Below are 22,982 nucleotides of genomic sequence, written 5' to 3' on the forward strand. Positions count from 1 at the left end.
ACTTGTCTGAAGATTCAGAAAGCAAAGTCAGCCTCAAAACATAGAAGCCAGAAGCTAGGAGGTGGTGGTACACACCTTTAATCCTAGGACTCAGGGTTAAGTCATAGACAGAGCTCTCTGAGTTCAAGGTCACTCATGGATACATGAGATTGAATCAGTCTAAAAGTGTAACAAATCACACACTTTTAATCCCAGCACTAGAGGGGCTTAAAAGATATAAGCAGAGCCTTCAGTAGTCAGTATGAGGCATTCATTCTCCAGGCATGCTGAGAAGAGATTACAGTCTGAGGTTTGGTGAGAGCTCATGGAGACAAAATCAGCCTGAGGTAGGGGTAAGAAGTTAGTGGCCAGCTGCTTTGTTTCTCTGATATTAGCTTGTACTTGAATCCCCAAATCAGTCTCTGAGTCATTTACTCATTCATGTTACAACAAAAAACTATAAACAGATTAGCATTTGCTCCAGGTATATACCAAAAAATTTTCAAATTCTACTCTAGAGACACATACTCATCCCTGATCATACTCTATTCTCAAAGGCTAGGATACATGATCATATTTAAAGTCTATCAGATGAATCATGAATAGTTGAAACATTATACAGATGCACAGATGTAAAGTGAAATTATGATATTTTCAAAATGGAACTTGAAAATAGTGAGTATCCTAGGCCCAGACCCAAAAGGGCAGATTCAGCATGTTTTACCTACATGCAGATAAGTTGCCACATCTCTAGATTTGCTCACTCTAGCAACAAGAACCTAGATGAATGTGAATGGATTGGAGGGTTGAGAAAGCTATTAAAGGAAGGGACAGGTAGAACACAGGTGATACAAGGGGGAAAAGGAAATAATGGGAAAGGGATTTGAAATGGGGAGTATGTGGGAAGTTTGGACACAGGAGGAAGTATAGGAAGGGATAATTAACACTGATGATGTTTGGAAATACAACTTGGGAAGCTATTTTATAAGCTTCACATATAAATATATAGCATACAATAGATGATCTGAGTTACCCTGTTCGTGAGATTATGCTCCTTCCAAAAGTCACAGGCTACCAAACAAAAACCCTCAGTGTCACATTTCGGAGACCTTCCCTCATGTTGTTGATCAGGTGATGTCCTGGAGATTCCTCCCAAATAATACAATTTATTACTACTATTCTTCATTGTTAACCAGAGCTTAGGGCTAAGATATCATATGTATTGTTTATTTTGGCATATATTTGACAAAATATTGGCACATCTTGATATTCATAATAATGTATTGATGAAGACAACGCACATTTTGGTCACAGGACATGACAAAACAAAACCATTATTGACCAGAAAGTGTAATGCAGGTTGTTGAGTGTCAGAACTAGTCTAGCATGTGAATGCTGGAGGCTATAATAATAACATAAACAGCAAAATATGTCCACGAGAGCAATAGTGTCATGAATGTTATGTTACAATTCACTTTATGGTTAAATTTAGTGATCGTTTCACATGCTTGGTACTGTAAATCTGCCCATGAATCCATTGCTAGGGAGCTCATAGGTCCCAGAGATAAACCATCTACAATTATTTTGCTAAATGAACATAGAATAAAACTGCCTTCTAAATTTCATCTTTATACACATACAATATTACAGTTTTCAAATATCATCACAGGGAATTTGTAGTACATAGATAGTGAGTGGTTAATGAAGAAATTGATTGTAAAAGTGTAGAGAATACGTGTCCATGGTATATTCTGTCAGAAATATGACATCTGTGTGACACCCACGAACAAAAGGACCATCATAGAAGAAGGGATGTGATGAATCTAAGAGCCAGGTGTTAGGGACAGCATGTCTGAAACGGCTCCATGGAGATTCAATGGGTAATGTGTTGAACAAGACAAAGAGAAGGAGGAAGAGGAGGAGGAAGAAATGATAAAGAGGGAGGGGAAGAGGAGGCAGACATGTAGCTGGTAAAAAGTTATCTAGGGAAAGGAATGGTAGGATTTGGAAGGAGTTAGAAGAAGGAATGGGGTGATTATGATCCTATAACCTCTTCAATAGATTAACAAAATATTATGTGTCAAAATATGGTCTGTATAGTTTTTCATAAGACACAACAGGAATTAGATACACTACTGAGATGGAGAAGTTAATCAGAATAATGGCAAAAATATGGAGAGGATGTTAAAATATCCAAAGCAGGAGGACAGCATTTTCCTAAACAACTAATGTCCTTTGTTGTTTCTATTTGTGAAAGATAGAACACTAACTAAGCTGGATTTCTTGACTAGTTTTCATGTTAATCTTCAAATTGACATCACTCATGTCCATATACCATCTTCACCATTTTTGTCTTTGGGAATGGAGAAAATACAAGTTCCATAGATAAGGAAAGACTGTCACTTCTATTTTCAAATATGTTGTATAAAAATGTGCTTTGGGATAAAAATCTGCATGATGGAGAAGGACATAGTGAGATGGATTCACAGACATAACAGATATTTAAAAATTGTCATACATCAATAATTTGGAAACAATCAGACCAGTATTATTACACTCCCTTATAGTATCTAGAAAGTGTTAGCTGGGTTCACCTTCTTTCTGGTGATTAACAAGTATACAAAATGTATGCTGGTTCTTCCTCAGCATACAACCACAAAATAATATCAGCACATAAATATAAAACATAAAACAAAGTAACTTAAGTAAGTAATAATTCAACATTAACTTAATTATGACCAATTTTTAACTCTTATTCAACTTTGAATAAAATTTGTAATTGTGAAAGTTTAAATTTATTTTCTTCTGCAAGAAAAAGGAAAGACGCTACAAGGTACAGTTTCTTAGTGAAGTCAATGTCTTGCAGGTGTGACTCATCCTGGGACCCACACTGAGAAGTAGGAAAACAAAACTAAAGACAAAGCCCTTCCAGATCTACTGATTCACTGGATTGTAACCGAGTTTCCTTCTGTTCTAAACTATTTGCCTATGCAGCTTTTGCTACAGTTGTTCTGAAGCAGGGAAAAGCAACAGCAATAATTAAGCCTGCTGGGATTTTGTTCTTTGAAAATTTCTCATAATTTCTCTGGTGATTTTCTGTGTAGAATGTGATACATTCTTAAAATAGAGAAAATGTTGTTTCTTTTTTTTCTAACCTATTTGCCATTTCTTATCATTTTCTTGTATTATATGTGTGGTGGGTATGGGATGAGGACAGATGTTTTTGTCTTCTTTTTGTGGGTAAAACTTTGACTTTTGCAAAATTGGCACCAGGGAAATGTCCAGAGATATACAAGAATGACCCCAACTAAAATTCTAAGCAATAATGAAGACACTATCCTAAATTCCCTTCCCCTATAATGAGATTGATGACTACCTTATATGCTATCCTAGAGCCTTCATCCAGTAGCTGATGGAAGCAGAGACCCACAGCTAAGCAATGAGACAAATTCCTGGAATACAGTTGTAGAAAGGGAGTAGTGATGAGCGAAGGGGTCAAGACAGGTAGGGGAAACCCACAGAAACAGCTGACCTGAACAAGGGGGAGCTCATGGACACCAGACTGACAGCTCAGAAGCCAGCATAGTACAGAACCAGGTCCCCTGAACATGGGTGTCAGTTAGGAGACCTGGGCAATCTATGGGGCCTCTGGTAGTGTAACTGTATTCATTCCTAGTGTATGAATGGACATAGGGAGCCCATTCCCCATAGACACATGTGGAAGGGCTTAGGACCTGCCCAAAATGATGTGACAGACTTCGTTGTACTCCATGGAAGGCCTCACCCTTTATATGGAACAGAAGAGAGATGGGATGGGGGTCAGTGAGGGACATGAAAGGATGGCAGGAAGAGGGCACCAGGATTGATATATAAAATAAGATTGTTTCTAATTTAAATAAAAATGAAGAAAAAATGAGGAAAAAAACTTTGGCTTTTTCACACCAAAGTGTCATGATCTGTGTAGTCTTTTACATTGAGATTAACTGTGGTTCTTAGCTTTCTTTTTGTGATGTTCACTTTGTGGTTAAAAACCATATCTTAAATTGAGGTTCAAGGGCAAGAATGAAGAGAAAAAGGAGTGCTCAGGAATAGAGAAGACATTCACAAAATCGTGGATATTGGGGTTTCAAAGATGCTACGCTGAAAGTAAGACATTAACAGTGTTGGGACCAGTGTTCTCAGAGACTTGACAAGATCTCAGCTTTCTGAGTTGTCACTAATGATTTGTTAAGTGCCTTTGCTCTACCCGGTTCAGTTTCTGCCTATTGATGCAGTGAATTATACCATTCATATCACCAAAACAACACAGTACATCCTACAACAACATCACTTGGTCATGATTTTATATTTCCATTGTGACATTCAGTTGGCTAATGTATTGTTAGTAATTCAGGTATCTTTGTTCACAGAGGATGTTGTCAACTGTTTATTAATGCAAAACAAGAGGAATGAAAGGCTGGAGGATGACTCAATGTAGCTTTAAGGGCACTGGATGGTCTTGCAGAGGACCTAGGTTTGATTACCAGTACCCACATGTCAGCATTCAGCATTGCATTACTTCAGTTCTAGATGATTCAACATCCTATCCTCAGGTGGAGCATCATGTAACCATGCACAGAGATAAAATAAAACTGAATAAATCTCTTTAAAATTCAGGAACTCTTACGAACTCAATATAGGGATTGAAAATAGCACGTTTGGAAAAACACTTTTAAAATTAATGACATTTATGCATTTGATTATATGACTCTGAAATCCAAGTCTTTAAAATATGTCTGGTCATTATCGGGAATCACAGAAGGATATAAATTATGGCTCAATGAATTTGAGTCCTAACAATTACCCCTGCTCCTTTAAATGATGTGTTCTCTGTAGGTCTGTATTTGTAAATGCTGCTTACAATTATGCTACTGATTTCAAAAAAGCAATACAGTATTCTTTCTTCTCTTGGCACATCTAGTCTTACTTACTCTTTGGTAAGTTTATTAACAGTTACTATTTGAGCTTCTTGGTTAATAAAGTTTTCATAGAGTACTCTTAAATGCATTTGAAGACACAGAATTGTCTTCTAAATCTAACTATAAACGACATGCTATATGGTCAGGTCTTCATAGCTGATCAGATGAACCTGGTCTCTCAGATAGATATAAACTTGCATTTGACAAATACACTGCAATATAATATATCTGACTCTGATATTAGATGATGCATCCCAATATATAACTACAAAGAAAACTAAAACTAGTACCCGTCTATGTTCACAATAAGTTAGGATATGCACTAGATACCTAGTTAGAATTCTTTTCATGGAAACTTCAGATGTGCTAAGCTCTGGACATCATTGCATTTATGATCGCTGTGGGGTAACCAGAGGTTTTTAAAACAGTACTATCACTTGTTTCTGCTAGTGTCCTCCATGGAACTTTTCCATATCTGGAATTACAGTAATAGTGTTGATGTGTTATATTGCTATATAGTGTCAGTTAAATGACAGTTTTAAAATCTAAAATCTTAGCCTGGATTTTAGACCTATTTATATAATGACTGTTAATTTTGTTTCTTCAAGAAATGATTAACATTCAACTCTGGAGGAGAGTTAATGAAAGCAGTTATATGTTTCATAGAATAATGTGTTCAATACTCCAATGGGGCCCTTGCTTCAAGTTTTTTCGGAGCTCTCTTACTGTAGTGGGGCATTTAGTTACAGTTCAATATATCTTGGCTATTGAAATAATAGTAATGTCACCCACCACAGCAATGCAACTGTTCATCAAGAAAGAGATGTACATAAGCAAGTTTGCCTCACAGCTGCATCAAGATCCAGGTATGTCTGAAATTGAAAATGTTAGCCTGAAAGAAACCAGAATGATTTGATAAAATCCAGCCCCAGCTAAATCAGAAACAAACCCATTTTGCTCACGACTGATGGAACTGCTTTTCTGTGAATAACTGAAAGCTCTGGTTCTAGAAAGGTATATTTACATTTGGCTATTAAATGAAAACAAGAGGAGGATAAAGGCAAAAATAGCTCGTGATGCGGTATAGATAAGGTGAGCAAGGCCAAGGAAACTTGGGGTGGTTTTGCAATTAAGATGTCTAATTATTTTTGAATTCTTAAAGATATGCAGCCTCTCTCTGATCTGCCTCAACAAGGTGCATTCTATTTGGAGGAAATGAAAAGGGCTGCAAGTGTCCTTCATTTTCCCTTTTATTAATGACTTAACCGACATTGATATGCTACATTATAGCTCCAAGCACTTCACAGTCCTTAAAGTTGAAATGGTAAGACTTATTAAAGAAGTCAACTTAGGAATATTGAAATAGTTGAAGACTATTAGATTTCCATTTTAGTAATGTTCCCTTACTGCTCTTTTGGATTCATTTTCCTAGTGTAAATACCTTGGACACACAGAATCATTGCTTCACTGTGATTAATGTGTACTTTGTCTCTGGAGATAACCCTAGCATTTATTATCATATATATTTTAATGTGAAGAATTACCAAGAAAAGATTCCAGTAGAGACCCAGTTATTTAATTAAGTAAATGTATTCTGTTAATGAATAGAATTAAGCGACAACACACATTCCTAGATTTTATTTGTACTTAAGTTTTTTTTAATTTCCCCAAAGAATTAATTATCATGTATATAATTTGTCTAATCTCAGTTACACTTCAGAGCCGTAAATTCAAGCTGTGTTCTAATGCAGGCTGGGAATTCTAGAGTGTCTCTCTAGGGGCTGTTGCAGGCTAAAGCCAGCAGTCGGAGGAGGTGGCAAGCAAGAGAGTCAGTTTTCACTCATCTTGAAAACAATAGTCAGGAGCCTATGAGATTTACATAATGGCATCAGTATTCCAAAAGAAGAAAACGTTTCTTGACTATAAGCATTTTAGAAGTCAAAACTCCGGGAGAAACATCTTGTAGTCCTCCTTTATAACTGCGTTTCATACTAGTGGGAAGGAGTATTTTACAAGCTGAGTTCCAGAAAAAGGATAACGGTGTCTTATGCACCAGGATGGAGTTTAAGGAGAGAAATACAAGCTCTGGTGAAACTTGAAATATAGTTTGAAAACATTGCAACTGATAAAAAATGGTTAATAAAGTAACTCATTATTTTTACAGTAACTTATTCTTATGAAACTTTGATTTCTGTCAACAATATTGTTTGCGCTAAAGTGATTCCAAAATATTTTGTTTAAAAAAGAAAATCCCAATATCAAAGACACAATGTGTCTTAAACAAACATGCAAATGTAAAACCTTTTAAGGACGACATCCAAATGAAAACTCTGTCACAAAAGGCACTAGTAAATTGTGAAAATGGAATAAATAACATGGATATTTATCAGAAGAGGTATTGTTTAGCTGTTTGATGCAGACAACTCACAAAAGTTAATAGTTGCAGCAATGTTCCAAGTCATTACCCATTTCTGTTCCTGTTCTTAATACTCTCATGTCTATTTCATACACACTCTGGATACCTATATAAAAGTACCTGATATATTCTAAAACACAATACTCTTATCTTGTTAAGTGATATCAGGTAAAGCAAATTACACACAAAACGTTTTCCTTTCTTGGCAAGGTTATTTTGGACCAAATAACCATAAACCAAATAGTTCTCCCCTGTGCTTGCAGTCATTCTTGCATCCTCGCTTTAATTTTGTGCATTATCTGAAGATAAAAATTCCAAGTTGGCATGGAGGTGGAAGTTCTCTTTCTGCTCTGCATGAGTGATTTCAGAGTGATGAACAGACCGTGTCATGGGAACCAGTGAGAAAAGACACACAGAGCAGATGCAGCCTGCATCCAAAGTGCAGAGCCAGAAAGCAGCCTTTTCTCTCCTCCATTGAGCTGCAGGAATCAATTATATTATGCTCAGTATGGTTACATCCACTTAACGAAAGGTCATCTAGCTAGCTCATGATCGATATTCATGCTTTCTGATCTTTTCCTACAAAGTACACTGATTTTTGTAAATAGAAAGCAAATCTTAATCCAGTCATTTGATGTATTTGGCCGTTGCATTCTGATAAAGATCTCCATGCTAACTAAGTTCTTGTTCCATTCACTTTTATATCTTCCTAGGTACCAGTGCCAAGTGCCAACCTTTAAAACATTGCATATCCTCAAAACTTCCATTTTCATTATTTGGTTTTACAAAGTTTATATTTTAATAAAGTGTCTGGAACTCAAAAGTGCAATATAAGATATGCACTGTTACTCATTACGTTCGGCAGCCAGAAAATAGCATAGAATGAAAACAAGAACAAGTATTTGAACCTAAATATTGAGACAGAGTCATTTGATTACAGTTTTACAGCATTGATATTGAGTGGTCACACTGTCTTTGGCCTTCATGAAACACTGTTGTTGGTCCATATTTCCCCTTTTCATGTGATGTGGTCCACTATTACAGGAAAGAAATTTGTGTACTCTGTATTTATTTCTTATCAGGAACAATTACCTATGATTAGCTCTAGAGGGGAGTTTGGCTTTTAATTAAAAGAGTTTCTTGTTGTGGAGTATAATAGAGCCTGTGGCAGAAACACTGGCTAACATCAGTGCACTGACTTAGCTCCTTTTCTGATCACTAATGAGCCTCTCTGATCTGTAGAGGCTGTGCTTTAAAGTGGAAACAGTTTTATTAACCACATATTATGAAATTGGCCATGTTACCTCTACTTCAAGGTGACCCATTGCACGGGACACAAAAGAGGACCATATAGATCTCAGGTCACAGAAATCACATAAGGTAGTATTGAACAATATATGGATCTGGTCATTAGGTATAAGAAAAGGATGAAGAAATCAATTATTAAGTATATCATTTGTTCTAAAGATAAGAAAGGACATTTTTGAAAAGACAAGTATGTGTTTATGATTCTGTTCTTCTGTAATGTAAATCCCTTAACAAGCACAAAAGTTTTTTTTGAGGTTTTCAAAGAACAATAATTTGCCTTGCATTTAAAATACATATTAGCTGAGTTGATAAAGAAGACTAAATTGTAATTATTATACTTGATCTTAGCCAAAAGGATAAAAAGTGACAGTTATCATTAGAACACTAAATTATGATTAGGTTGACTCTAGTGCTGGCTACTAAAGACGTGTTTTTGCCTCATAATTATATGTTTAGAATCTAGGTAATGCATTTCTTTCCCCTTTGTTCATAGTCAACTATCTTTTTGGTGATTCAAATAGATTCATACTGCTGTTTTATAAGAATATCTAAACACTAGCTTTAAATCACAACTTTGCTTTTTAAAAAAGAATGATGCCCTCTTCTTTCAAAAATACCATCTGTTCTCAAGCAGCGGTGTGCTTATGAGTCACTGTATAGACAACCACAGTTATACTTTAACACATTTTGTGCTGAAAAAAAAATTACCCTTTAAAATTGCTACTTAGATAACCCGAGTAGGGCCAACCCTGTTAAATGATGTTACTTTGTCTAATGGAGGCACCAAAAAGGCAGCATCGTAATATTCCAGGGAAGAACTACCATATGTAAGTTTATAATTCATTCAATTATACAAATTATTTTCATATAAAAGTTAATCTTGCCAAACATTCAACTTTATCTGCTTTTTATTTATGAAAATAAATCACTCTTTACAATATATAATTAGTTTTGTTAAAAATATGTGAAAATTTTGCAAAAAATCTGTTCTTAGTATTAGAGACTTAAAGTCTCTTATTTTAAGAAACATTATATTATTTATATTTGACTTACTACTACATGTTGTAATTAAATTATATTTCAATGTTACTCTTTATGATTTGGAACATTTTTATCTCTTTCTCTATGTGTCAAATGAGTTATTTTATCAATTTATTCTAATTATAGTTAACTTAGGCTATCATTAAAACTAAAGCAGTTGTTGATTTAGCAACTCTATTTTATGTATGCAATAAATCTATTTGAGGGAAGCTAGATCTGAGAGAAATAACAAATAAAATATTAATAAAGTAAAATGAATTAAAGGTTAGCATGTGATTATATGGTGCTAGGATAAAAGAAACTAAAACAAGAGCCAGAGAGATTGCTCCATGGACAAACAAAATTTATACCAGCCCGACCATCTGTGTTTGATCCCTATATGCCATGTAAAAAGGTGTATATAGTAGCAGGTAATTGTAAGCCAAGCACACCTAAGAAAAATAGGAAGAAGAAACAGGAAATCAACCAGAAGATATCTGTATAGCTACCTTGGTGTATACAATGGCAAAAATAAACGAAAATCATCAGGAAGAGAGACTCTGCCTCTAAAGCAACATAGAAAGGGAAGGACCCACTTTCAAAAGATGTTCTCTGGCCTCCACATGAGTCATGACTATTCCAGACCCATGAGAATAGTCAGCAAGTAGCAGATGAGAAACAGAAGTGATGTGTGCAATCACAAAGGACATGCAGAAGAAGTTGGAAGGACATGTGAGATTAGAAAAAGTTGTAGACAATGCAGAAATTACACAGCAAAAATATTCTAAAAGGTATGCATTTTAGATGTTCTGCCCAGTCTTACTTAAGACCATCAATTATCTAATTGATAGCTTTCTTTATGCTCTTTTTTGGGATGAGGACTGTGGGCATTCCTTTAATCTACTTAAACCTTGAGGTTTCCTGAAATCCTAAATTGGATTTAACCTTTACAAACAAAAATCTTCCATAAAAAAACCACATTTGAGCCACAAGCATTATTCAGGGAAAGGTTGCACCTTTGCCTCCTTGCGTCTCTGCAGTAACGATTCACAGAGAGTGTTGACCCCAGTGAATCCTGAGAGGATTTACTATTACATCAGTGTATGCAAATCTCCTCTGATAGATCATCTGTCACAAATTCAAATTAAATAAAACAGCATGCAATGGCCTTCTGCTGTCAGACCTGAGACCTATTCAGATCTGAAAGCTCTCATCATTGCCAAGTACTAGCTGAAGTCCCACTCCAGTGTGAATTTCACCAGATGCAGGGATCCCCTAAATTTCAACACAGTTCTTTCATAATTGCAGATTAATTGGCTTACTAATCACTGATGATTTTCACTGTGTGTGTGTATGTGTGTGTATGTGTGGAGGGGGGAGTTTTGAGTTGATAGCCACTGCTAATAAATAGGGGATAATTTCTTAGATAGCTTCTCTACAGATGCAATTAGACTTTAATATGTATAAAATTTATTTTTCATAATTGTACACTACCATCAAAATGAAGTCTTTTGTTCAATATGAATTAATCCATAAGTAGACCTCAGGAAGTAGTACTTCAAATTTTAGCCATCCTGCTTCCAATATGTAAGGAATATTCCCTATGGGGAGCTAGGCTATTCAGACAGTTTGGAAACTTTCTCTGTAAGATTCTTGAACATTTCTGTCACAGACTTTGCTACTGAACAAAGTGGCCTTGTATAGTTACAGGTCTGAAACTGACAAGGACACCTTGGTTAAATGCAAATCACTATTTATAGATCTTTCAAAAGAAAAGCCAGTTGCTTTTTAAGTTATCAATAAAGGTAAAAAGAAAAAGCAAAGAATTGATACTTAGACTTTCTGGAGACTACCTATGAGTTTAAACAGCCTCGAAGTATTGGAGAACATTGCCTTTTAGCCATTGCTGAATAGATACTGATTGCTTGTATGAGGATTTCTTCCTGGACACTAAGTGAGGTGGCAGACATTTATACCCATATCATTTTTCTTATTGTTCATAATCTTTCATGCGACAGAAAAAATACCCACATTGACACCCAGTAAAATTTAAGCAAAAACAAAAATGAGTGTATACTGCCTATACATAGTATCCTTAATGTAAGTTAGAGGTGTTTACCAACTGATTTGGAGGTATTGGACTTGTCATAGCTGTTCTCATTAATTTTAAATTTAGCAACTATTTAAGATTTGTCGTTGCAGTAACTTTCTGATTGCTTTTGTGAAAAATTGTGTGAGACAGTCAGTACAGAGGGGTTAGAGTGAAAGAGGAATTGAAAGGACATAGGAGGACACAGATCAAAAGAACCTAAGTGTAGTCATAGCATAGTATTTATCTAATATGTATGTAAAGGGAAATCACTTTACAGATATGTTCTGATTTATCCATCACCTGCAATTTCTAGAAGTTATCCCTTCTTCAGTTCAGAGCATCCTCAACTGTGGAGTCCATAGAGTAGAATGTAGAAGCAGTACAGTCTGTCTGGAAGAAAACTTACAAGAAACTGGCAAGCCATTCTTTCACACAGTATAGGTGATCATGGACTACACAGGACCAACATATTTATAAGTTGATTTTAAAGCAGAAGTCACTATTGAGCATTTGAGAGTGTATCATATGGCCTAACCAGCAGCTGGATTTCTTGATATTAGAACTAATCCATGTTTCATTTATTAATCCATTTCATTTGACAAGTAAAAATATTCTTCAACTGTATAAATGCCTCAAAAATATATGTTAATGCAAATAAAAAGACACTTAAAACTATCAAAACATTGTTGAGTGAAAACTAGTGTTGTGTTTCTATTCAAACTGAATCTTTTCACTCTCCCCATACACACACTCAAAGAAAACCACTTATTTTTCTATACACACACCAGTGCATTACTATGAAAACCAGGCCAGTAGAACCTTGTAAAGCTTATAAGGTACTTGTGTATCGTGGGACTGTTTCTAAGTCACTAAGCTTCAGTTTTAAGCAGATTCAAATATTATCCTTATTCTTACCGAAGAATGACGCTTTACATAAAGACGAATCTTAGTATTTTTGTGTTTTAAATGTTCAGATATCCTTCAGGACCTACTTCTCCTTTTGAAATAATATATTCAATTGTTCCACTGGTGATCCAATAAAATAAATTAAATGGATATATATATAAATATAAAAGCAATCTCACATTAAAAGAATATTGGATGTCATAATCCTAAATATTGGAGTGCCTGCTTCAAGAATATCTTTGTTTTTCCACACAATGCAGTTAACAAAATGTTTCTGTGAATTAATTATGCAACAATGAATATAATTTAACTTCTCTTTAAATCTATAAAGATGCTTGCTCAAATAGATATACCTGTATACATGAACACACACGCACACACACACAAACACACACACAAACACACACACACACACACACACACACACACACATTGTAATACCCCTTGGCCGGCTCTGTCTAATGTAGAACATTCAGTTGTAAAGCAAAGTGTTCAACCACTAGATTCAGCATCTCCAGAGACTCGCTTCCTACCATTTTTCTTTATCATTTATGAAAGAGGATGATGGCTTGCCACTGACAAGGCCACTATAGACCCTATCACACTTTCATACAAATTAAAAATAAATAGAACTTGTGATCAATACAGTTGTAAGAAGAGAGGCAAAAGTAGGATGTATGTAATAAATTGATGGCATATTCCTGACCAGAACATTGACACCTGAAACCATGGCCAGCTGGATGTCTAGATCATAAAGAATACTTCAGTTTGTATCATCATAATTATCATGAACACCTTTTTTCCCCCATGTAAAATCATTCTATTATGCGGCATGGTATCTATCATGTTTGGGATAGTTGTATGAGACAGACAGCAATCCTTCCAAGAAACCTCTGAGAGCAAACTTTTTCTTTTCCAGACTAAAAATTCCTTTTTGAGTAAATTTAAACTGAGGTACATGCAATCTGTCAGAGTTGATTGCTGCCATCCTCTGAGTAACAACCTCCTTCAAATCATGAGAACACTGAGTTTTGCAAAGTACAAAACCTTTGCTTTGCAGAGGTTTTGGTCTCAATTCACTTTGCTCACATACCTTACATATGTTAACACTTGTTTTTCTCAATATCACTGAGATCAAATGGCATCTTTCAAGGTAGTTGCCATGGATGCTAACTAGTCCTATGTGGTGGTATAAAAGCAAATTACCTACATTGTCTGAATTTTAATAAAGATGTTGTCATTTGTAAAACATGTGCTGTTGCACATGGCAGAGGACACTGTTTTCGAAAGTTAGAGGCTACAAATTCCAGGATCCAGTAATTTTCACATTTAAAATGAATAACTATGTTAGATCTCTGTGTTGCCATCAGAGATGGCAATGTTCTGTCCAAAAGAAATAACAGTTCGTCTGGAGAGATGAAATGACAAAGGGCCTATATCATTGTTGCTTTGATGTGCTAAGAAGACTGATACCTCATAAGTACCTCCAGCACTACTGACCCTCAGTAAATAGTTTTTGAATGATGGGTTTCTAGATTTATTAATTGTATTTGTTTATTATAACAAATGTATTTGGCATTTTCTTTTCTATTTAAATGAAAATATTCAGCATGCCATTTAATTCAAATATAGTTGTCTATTACGTACACATTTAGAAGAAAAAGTGACATAATTCCCAAAGACCTATGTAGAAAAAGTAATGTCACTTTTTACTTTGAAATGGCTTGTGACTCATTAATCAAACACTCCACTCAGAATTAAATAATAATCGATATAGATGACAGCAGATTCCTGTAAAGTGTTAGCAATATTGTCACCTTTCTCACAAGATCTCCTAGGAGTCCCCTTCTCATCAGCATGCCAGTGACATTGTTGTAACCTAATTAGCTCTTTAAATCTAGGACAAATCCTTTCTGACATGATGGGGTTTAGGGTCCAACATGGAATTTACAGGCACCCACCATCACCCACTGTATGGGATAATCTTTTTGCGCACTGTGAAGATGTGTGTTTGCAAATATACCTTCTGACTGACTTTATAAAGAGCTGAATAGCCAAGAGCTAGTCCAGAGAGGATAGGCAGGAATTCTGGATAGAAAGAGGAACTCTGGGAGGAATCTGAGGCATGGAATTCATCAGCAAGACACGGAGTAAGTTGGATGTACAGTATGGAGGAGAGTTGATAAGCCACATGGCGGAATGTAGATTAATTTGGGTCATAAGAACTAGCTGGGAACAAGCCTAAGCTAAAGCCAAGCTTTCATAACCAACAAGAATTTTTCCTGTCGTTATTTAGAAGTAGGTGGTTCAGAGAAAAACCTGATGCATTTGGAGCTCAGTGTGAGCCACATATTTCCACATATGGCAAAAAATTCCAAACATGGAGATGAACACAGATTCCTTGCAACAGCAGTCTCTCAGGCAGTCCTGGTGCTTGCTGTATACAGAGGTGCAACTCCTTTTAGAGGCCTTGCTGTGCAGCAAAGTACTTGAGCAGCTGGCTTCCTGGCACTAGGTGGAAAATAATGCCACAATGTGGGCCGACCCACTTCCCAGAGCTGGGGCAGATAAACACAGGTTCCCCGCTGCCTGGATTGAGGCTAGGCTTTCACAGAAAGGGAAATAACAGCTGCAGTGAGAACCAGTGAGGTAACCTGCTAGGCTGATCTTAGGGCAACAGAGCCAGCCGTCAGCGCCATGTGTTGAGCACAGCTATGGTGTGGGTAGCCCTTTAAGCCTTGGCTCACACGGTCAGAGAAGGCACTCAGAAAGCCAGTTTCCTACTGAAAAAAAAAAAAAGAACCTCTGAAAAGGTAAAGCATGCTTGAAAATGTGCTTAGACACTGAAGAAAGAAAAGAAAATGGGTATAGACAGTCATTAAACAATAGCTTAAAATAATAAAATGAAGGGTTTTTTGTTGTTGTTTTGTTTGGTTTGGTTTGGTTTTTCGAGACAGGGTTTCTCTGTATTGATTGGAGGTTGTCCTGGAACTTGCTTTGTAGACCAGGCTGGCCTCGAACTCACAGAGATCCGCCTGCCTCTGCCTCTCCAGTGCTGGGATTAAAGGTGTGCGCTAGCGTGTGGCACCAACGCCCAGCAAAATGAAGTATTTAAAGACAGTAAAGTAGCCGGGCTTTGGTGGCGCACGCCTTTAATCCCAGCACTCGGGAGGCAGAGTCAGGCGGATCTTTGTGAGTTCGAGACCAGCCTGGTCTACAAGAGCGAGTTCCAGGACAGCCTCCAAAGCCACAGAGAAACCCTGTCTCGAAAAACCAAAAAAAAAAAAAAAAAAAGACAGTAAAGTAATATAAAAAGAATCAGTCACATAAGAATGGGAAATACACAGGGTATCTGGATCCTATATTGTGCTATTAGCTTTAGAAGTTTAAATTCTAATGAGCAAAAGCAACAGCTGCTAAGAGACATTGGATTACGAAGACTGTTTAATTAAATCAGCCTATATATTTTGAGGGTGTTTTAACTTCAGTACAAAAGACAGGAAATGTGTTACATTGGAGGAGGTGGCTTTGTTTTCACAGAAAATGAAAAACTATGGTTTCCTTCAAAATTAATACAGACCATATTTAAGCCGGGGAGGCGTCTTGGAAACCTTGGCTATAGATATGAGGGAAGTAACTAAGAAAAACTATAAGACAGGTGACATATATGCTGATCCCTCTACTATGGGAACAGCTCTGAGACTGATGAGACATGATCAATCTTGTTGGCTACAGAGTCCTTCTGACATATTATTCCATGCCATCCTTTCATATGGCATGGATGGAGATTTATATCACAGTTTGGTTATGCAGTCCAAATGGACTTTTAAAGTTGACAGATGCCATTTACCTGCTCAAACATAAATCACAATATCATCTTTAGCTGAATAGTGCATACCTCATATTCCATACGTGTTATGGTGTTAACATGTTAATACAGATATGTATGTTATCTTTAAAATTTTTGGTGTTTTAAGAACAAAAGACCAGACACCAATGAGGAAGGCAAGTAGCCCAGCTGATCCAGCCTCTCAGAATTCCTCTGTTACAGCTACCTAAAAGAATCTGCATCCGGAAAAAATTCTAAGTAGCTAGCTAAAACGCCCCAGCCTCATAGACTGTTCTAACCAATACTTCAGGTAAACCTTGCACTTTCCCATCACACAGAGTCCGGACAACAAGTGACACCGCTAGTTCCTTCATCGCTTGAAAACTATTCTCAGGATCACCTAAAGATGCTGTCACCACCCCCCCAGAAAACAAAGTAATTTTAAGAACATGACACCCACATTCCCAAGACGTTTCTTTAATTCCTATTATGATAGATTAAAATTCTCAGGCTCTGGCTGCAAATGAAAATTATAAAAGAAATATTTTATATTAGTCTTTATTTTTCTGTTGTCTATTCAGTCAGAGGTGTTGTGAAATGTTTGTCTCTTTTCCTCTTTGTTTCCAAGAACTCAAGAAGATTTGGGTCAAATAAGGGAGTCTTCCAACTAATATCTGACCCCTTAAGTTTGAACAGTACATAGTGGGAGGCTGAATACCGAGCATCTTCCTGGAGAAAGGAGAGAAACTGTGAATGAACTGTAACCAGAAAGAAATGTCATAACTTACATTCATTGATTCTGTGCCTACCAGAGCCAACTCATTTTTGTTTGGCATTTTTTTGTGAGTAATTTCATCCATCTCCCATTCAGGGAAGCTAATGTTACAAAGCTTTTAAACAAGCAAACTTCAATTAAAGGTCAGATATGAAAGGAGCCAATATATCAATTAGGAGGATGGTGTTAGTCCTTGTCCTACAGACTAGACAAAGAGTTTGTGATTTATTCTTACGTGTGATGAAATAGCGAGTGAGAAGGGAGAATGGCATCATCATTAGAACCTCATTTAGCAAAATGTGTCATTTTAGAAGCACTTCTGAGTGAAAGTCAAATGTAAATTTTTTGCTCTGACTACACGGAATAGAAGGTCTTCTGGGATTAAACATCCTCACCCACAGAAATAAGAAGCCTTCATCACTCAACCCCCAGTGTAGGATTAGTTGGGGGTACATGATGGATTCTCTAGTTTCCAGGAAGTCTCCTAGCTCAGCTTCAGATTTGTCCCTGCAGAGCCTGCCAAGACTTGTGTTTACAGTACATCATCCCTTAAGCCAAGAAGATTTCAGCAACAGAGTCTCTAGAAAGCATGTGTTTTATTCTACCCTTTTCTTTTCACACAGCAGAGCTGTCAATCCTACAGTTACAGTTCTGGCTAAGGATGGCTATCCTTTTGGATTCTAGGACCAGTGATCTTGGATCAGAGGACTCAAGGGCAGCAACAGAGAGCAAGTGGTGAGCTTTTTGGACATTCTGGAACTGAATCTGCCAGTGAGCTATAGGACACTCAATTCTGTCACCTCTGCCTCTAATTGACCTTTCTTAAAAACACAAAGACACTTGCAGAGATACTGTTATCTCACAGTGTTACAGAGTGAGGAGAAATCTCACCCTTTCCTGGTGCCAACTGTGCTAGGGAAATGAACCAACATTAGACAGGCCCCTTTAATTCACAACACTTTCTCACCTTCCCATCACCCCTTCATATCAAGCTCTTTAGTGGGTGTTTTTTATTATTAAAGAGGGGTCAATGCTTTTGGCCTTTCTACTGCTAAGGAGAGGAGCTCCAGAATAAAATGAACAAAACAGAAAGAATTGAGAGAGACATAAACTGTCCTCTAGGGTCTCATCTCCTTTCTCTTTAATCTGTAAGATAATTTCTGCTTCTCTACCTAACGGAAAGCTTAGCTCTGAGTCTCCCATAGATGAGCTCATTGCAAAGTGACCTCTAAATCATGATTACTTAGGAACATGGCCCACACTTTCATCCACATTAGTGTTCCTGTAGCCTACTTTCAGTACCTTATTCTACCATATATTTTAAAGGGCAGTATCTGTTTGCTAATAGCTTCCTACATGAATCCCATTTTATTTCACTGACCTGTATCAGAGAAAGTTAGAAGGAATGTATCAAAAGAGTTTCTACCTTATATCATGGGGGGTGGAGGGAGTTCATATATGAATATAAGAAGTTGATTAGCATTTCACTATCTAAAGAAAGTTAAAAATCTCATAACAAGAAAAACATTAGAAACGATGGTCACCTCATGCAGTTACATCTAACTCGATGATGTACAGATATTTTCATCTTTTAGAAAGGTTTGTGCTCCTAGGACCCGGAGACTTATTATTTTTACTACATTGTTCAATTAGATAAGATCACTCCCAAAGCTGTGTGAAAACGTTGTATTGAGATGACCTTCCATGATCTTCAAATGATGTTAAACTTAAAAATTAGGTGGCTTCGGGGGTCTTTTTAGGAATTGAATCTTTCTTCACCACGGTATTGTTTTGTGGGGGAGGGAATTTTCAAAGAAACACACACGCTCTGCTTTAACTAATCAGCCTATGTGGAGGGCTACAAGAAAGATCATAAACTTGGTGTCCTTTCACAAAACCAGACAACAAGGTCGGCACTGCTTTGCTGTAGCAGCAATTAGTGACGTTTTGCATGGAAATACTTATAACATTATGTTGAACTGTGGATTCAATAGTCAGGACAGTGGTTTTTGTTTTTTTGAACAACAGCTAAAAATATTACCTACTCCAGAAAATTCATTACATTAAAGTTTTCTTAATATGTAAGTGTCATCAATCTAGTTACAAAAACTCAACTCAGATCACTTTATGTAATAAGCTATGCCTCTTCCTGGACCCAACCCTATGAATAAAGCTGATTTTTTTTCATTAAGTGTACAGTAGACTTGAAAGAGTTTGCCAGATGGGGAAGTAATGTTCAATCAAAAGCTTTCAAGGGAAGTTGGCCCCCCACAGTGTTCTCAGAACTTGCAAAGCAGGTAGGACACAAAGTAGAGAAGGGACTTTGCTAGTTAATACGCAGCACTTCAATGTGAGGCAGTTATTCTGGTTTCCAGGAAGTAAAACAGGAAATTAGGTGTAGAATAGCAAAGGTATTTAAAATAGCGGGGTTTTGGAGCTGGACCTGCAACTGCAATTTAAACACAGTCCACACTGCCTCACACGCAGAAGGTGGGCAGAAAGACAGCGAGGGACGCGGTGGCACATGCCACTCCGGAGGCTTAGCTACTCACCACCTTTCTTTTTATCCTTTACTACTTTGGTGTGTAATGCTGTCAATTGAACAGACTCTAGATTCAACTGGAAGATGGGCCTCTGGACACGATTGTGGGGACTACCTTTGAAACGTTCGTATGTATATTCATGTTGGCTCGCATGTAGGCTTGTGCACCGTGTGTGCAGCGGTCACAGAGACCAGAGGAGGGTGTCACATGCCCTGGAACTGCAGTCATAGTTGTGCTGATTGTGAGCTGCTTTGTGGTGTTGAGAATTTAACCTGTGTCTTTTTCAAGAGCAGGAGGTTCTTTTAACTATTAAACAAGGTAGACTCTGTGGGGGATCATCTTGATTAGGGTTATTGAGAGACCTACCAGGAGTAACTGGCACCAATTTCTGACTGATATACTGGACTATACAGATGGAGAAAAGGAAACGACTTTTGTTTGAGTATTTTGTCATAGAAAGAGGAAAAGGAACTGAGACAATTACCCTTACTTCACATCTCACCCAGAAAATAGTCTTCGCTGAGAATATTTGTTGCCCGATGACCCAGATGATCAGTTCAAGCTCAGACATTCTATGCGTTTAATTCCAATAGAAGCTCTTCTTCCGACAGAGTGAGTGAACAGACATTTGCCTGTTTGCTTTCCTGTTTCTCTTCTTTGTGTCTGAAATGGAACTGTCTGCTAGAGAAGATGGAGCAGCCAGCCCGTGAAGGTAAGACTGACAACCTCAAGCCAAGCATGGCAGACCACAAAGATCAAGAAACCCAGTTCCTACTGGAGCAATCAGATTAATTTCAAGTTGTCCCTATTTGTCCATCTTTGTAATACTATTTTTTTTTCACATGAGAAAGGGAAGCTGCTAGGTAAACCACCAGTTTTGTAGCATGTTATCAGATTCAGCCCTTGCAAACAGCTTTGCATACGTACAAGGCATGCAGAGTTTACAGATCATACTGTGTTTCTTCAGGCTTGAACCACGAGTTCACACAAAGGTCTATGCAATATTCACTTGCTTTGTGGTGTGAGCCACCTCCACCACACCACAGCACCTAGACTCCCAAGGACCTGCATGCACAACTGTAGTTCTGGCATGTTTCAGAAATTATACTTCAACATTGACAGGGCAAAATATAACTTGCTACCCAAATCTGATCTATGACCTACTTTATGATTTTTTAAATTATTTTTCCTATAAATGTTTTTCATAGGGAAATCTGGCAGATAGTTTATAAAACAAACAAGCAAGCATTAAAAAGAATAATATACAGCTGGAGGCCCAGGAAGCCTCTGAAATGTAAACAGCAACTATTGGAGTCCTTCACATAAAAGCCTACACAAGAACAAAGCAAGGTCAATGCACAAATTGTCACAGCTATCCAGGTTGCAAAGTCTACATTCACAAAGCCATTTTATACTCTACTCCTTTGGTCACTAAAATGGCATTATAAACAAAATATAGTCTATAATCAAAGAACTCTTTAAGTGATTTTCTGAGTGTTAATAAAGCAGTAGAAATGAAAGACAAGTAGCACAGTTACTACTTTCCTGGCTGAAAAAAGAAATGAAGTTATTTATAATAACTTCAGGTCTCAAGAAAGTATCACCCACCAGCTGGAGTTGATTGTTGGAAAGAAAGAATCAGTAAGCATTGTACAGTATAACCCTGGAAGAATTAAGATTTGAATATCTCTGAAGAATGTGCCTTTCAGGACAATTTCCTTGCCACAGATGGTGCCATGCTTGTATTTCACAATGGAACTTTTCCCTGTTTACATTCCTTCAGGCTGCATACTACAACTAACAACAGTGAATTGAAAGTAATAAATATAAAGATGGACATTCTCCTGATTTCCTATTCTCCTCATAGGAACCAAAGGTGGCTCTAATCATTGTTTAGATCCTTGAAGATACATTTCCAATTACAAACAGGAAGAATTTCATTTCCACAGGGAAGAATTTATTCTCATAACCAACAAAAAAGTTCAAATTATTTTAATTTCCCAAATAATATTCAAGTACTTTCAAAATTAAGTTCTGCAAGTGGCAAATTAAACTCACACAAGCTTCCTGAGTTGGCAACCGGTAGTGAAATTTAACTCCTGTGGGATGCATATGAGAAAATATTCCCAAAGAAACCAAAGAGGAGGAAATCATGGGTTCCCGTAAATTCCCTTTATATCTTAATTTCATTTAAATTTATTTTCATACCCTGTACATTTTTTCAAAATTATGTCAATTATTGGAGGTTGTGGGCCAATCCCTTCTTCTTTGTCATCTCCAACAACATGTGACTGTTGTTCGGAGTTTTTACTTCATGGATTCAATATTTCATGACAAATTCCCACACATTCTTCTTATTGTAACTACTAAGTAGATTTAGGGGAAAATATATTGTATCATGTGGCTTCATTTAAATTTATGAAACAACCTCTTTATTATCAAATCAAAGATAATATCATGTTCTATTTATATACATAGGAAAATTATAATTCCTAAGGATCAATCTTCACATTTTTCCATCCTAGGAGTTGATCTAGCATATCAAATGTTCACATTCATGTAATTGTAGTATTGTAAAATTATTTTATGAAGTTCAGGGATAACTAAGAATAACTTCACAAAACACACTGTGAGATACTGTATTAATTGTGAAGGTATACATTAAGAAATTCAAATTGGAAATGTCTACATGGGGGTCATTCAATGAATAGTGTTATATTCTTTGTGACTAGAGTCTTCCCATTTGTGTAATGTTTTTAAGGTTCTTCTATGTTGTATCATGGGTGAGTAATTTATTCTTTCCTATTGACAAATAATTTATTTGTAGTCATTAATGATACTTTTAAATTCATTGTAACATTCTTATTTTCTTATCTTAAATCTATCACACCAAGAAACTGCTCTATATTTCACAATGATCCTAGTGGAAAATTTTATAATTATATGTAAAAGTGGAAAAATAGAAATTTATGATATAGCTATAACCTCTTCTGTGACTGATGGGTTTAAAGTGGAGATGAGATACTTGAATACACACATTCATGTTTATCCATGCTGAAAAACTTTAATAGGGATTGCAAATGTAAAGAATTTTAATAAGCACTGATTTTGTTTTTAATGGCATGATTTTAATAACTAATACATTAGTTCTATTTG

General features: G+C 36.6%; 1 protein-coding gene across 6 annotated transcripts in view; it reads right to left on the bottom strand.

Annotated features, from left to right (window-relative positions):
- The window catches only part of Lrp1b (LDL receptor related protein 1B), a 1,890,041-nt gene that overhangs the window by 1,534,657 nt on the left and 332,402 nt on the right, over positions 1-22,982 (bottom strand). The window lies entirely within an intron of this gene.

Source organism: Mesocricetus auratus, unplaced genomic scaffold, assembly GCF_017639785.1.
Source record: "Mesocricetus auratus isolate SY011 unplaced genomic scaffold, BCM_Maur_2.0 Super-Scaffold_100004, whole genome shotgun sequence".
Lineage (NCBI taxonomy): Eukaryota > Metazoa > Chordata > Mammalia > Rodentia > Cricetidae > Mesocricetus > Mesocricetus auratus.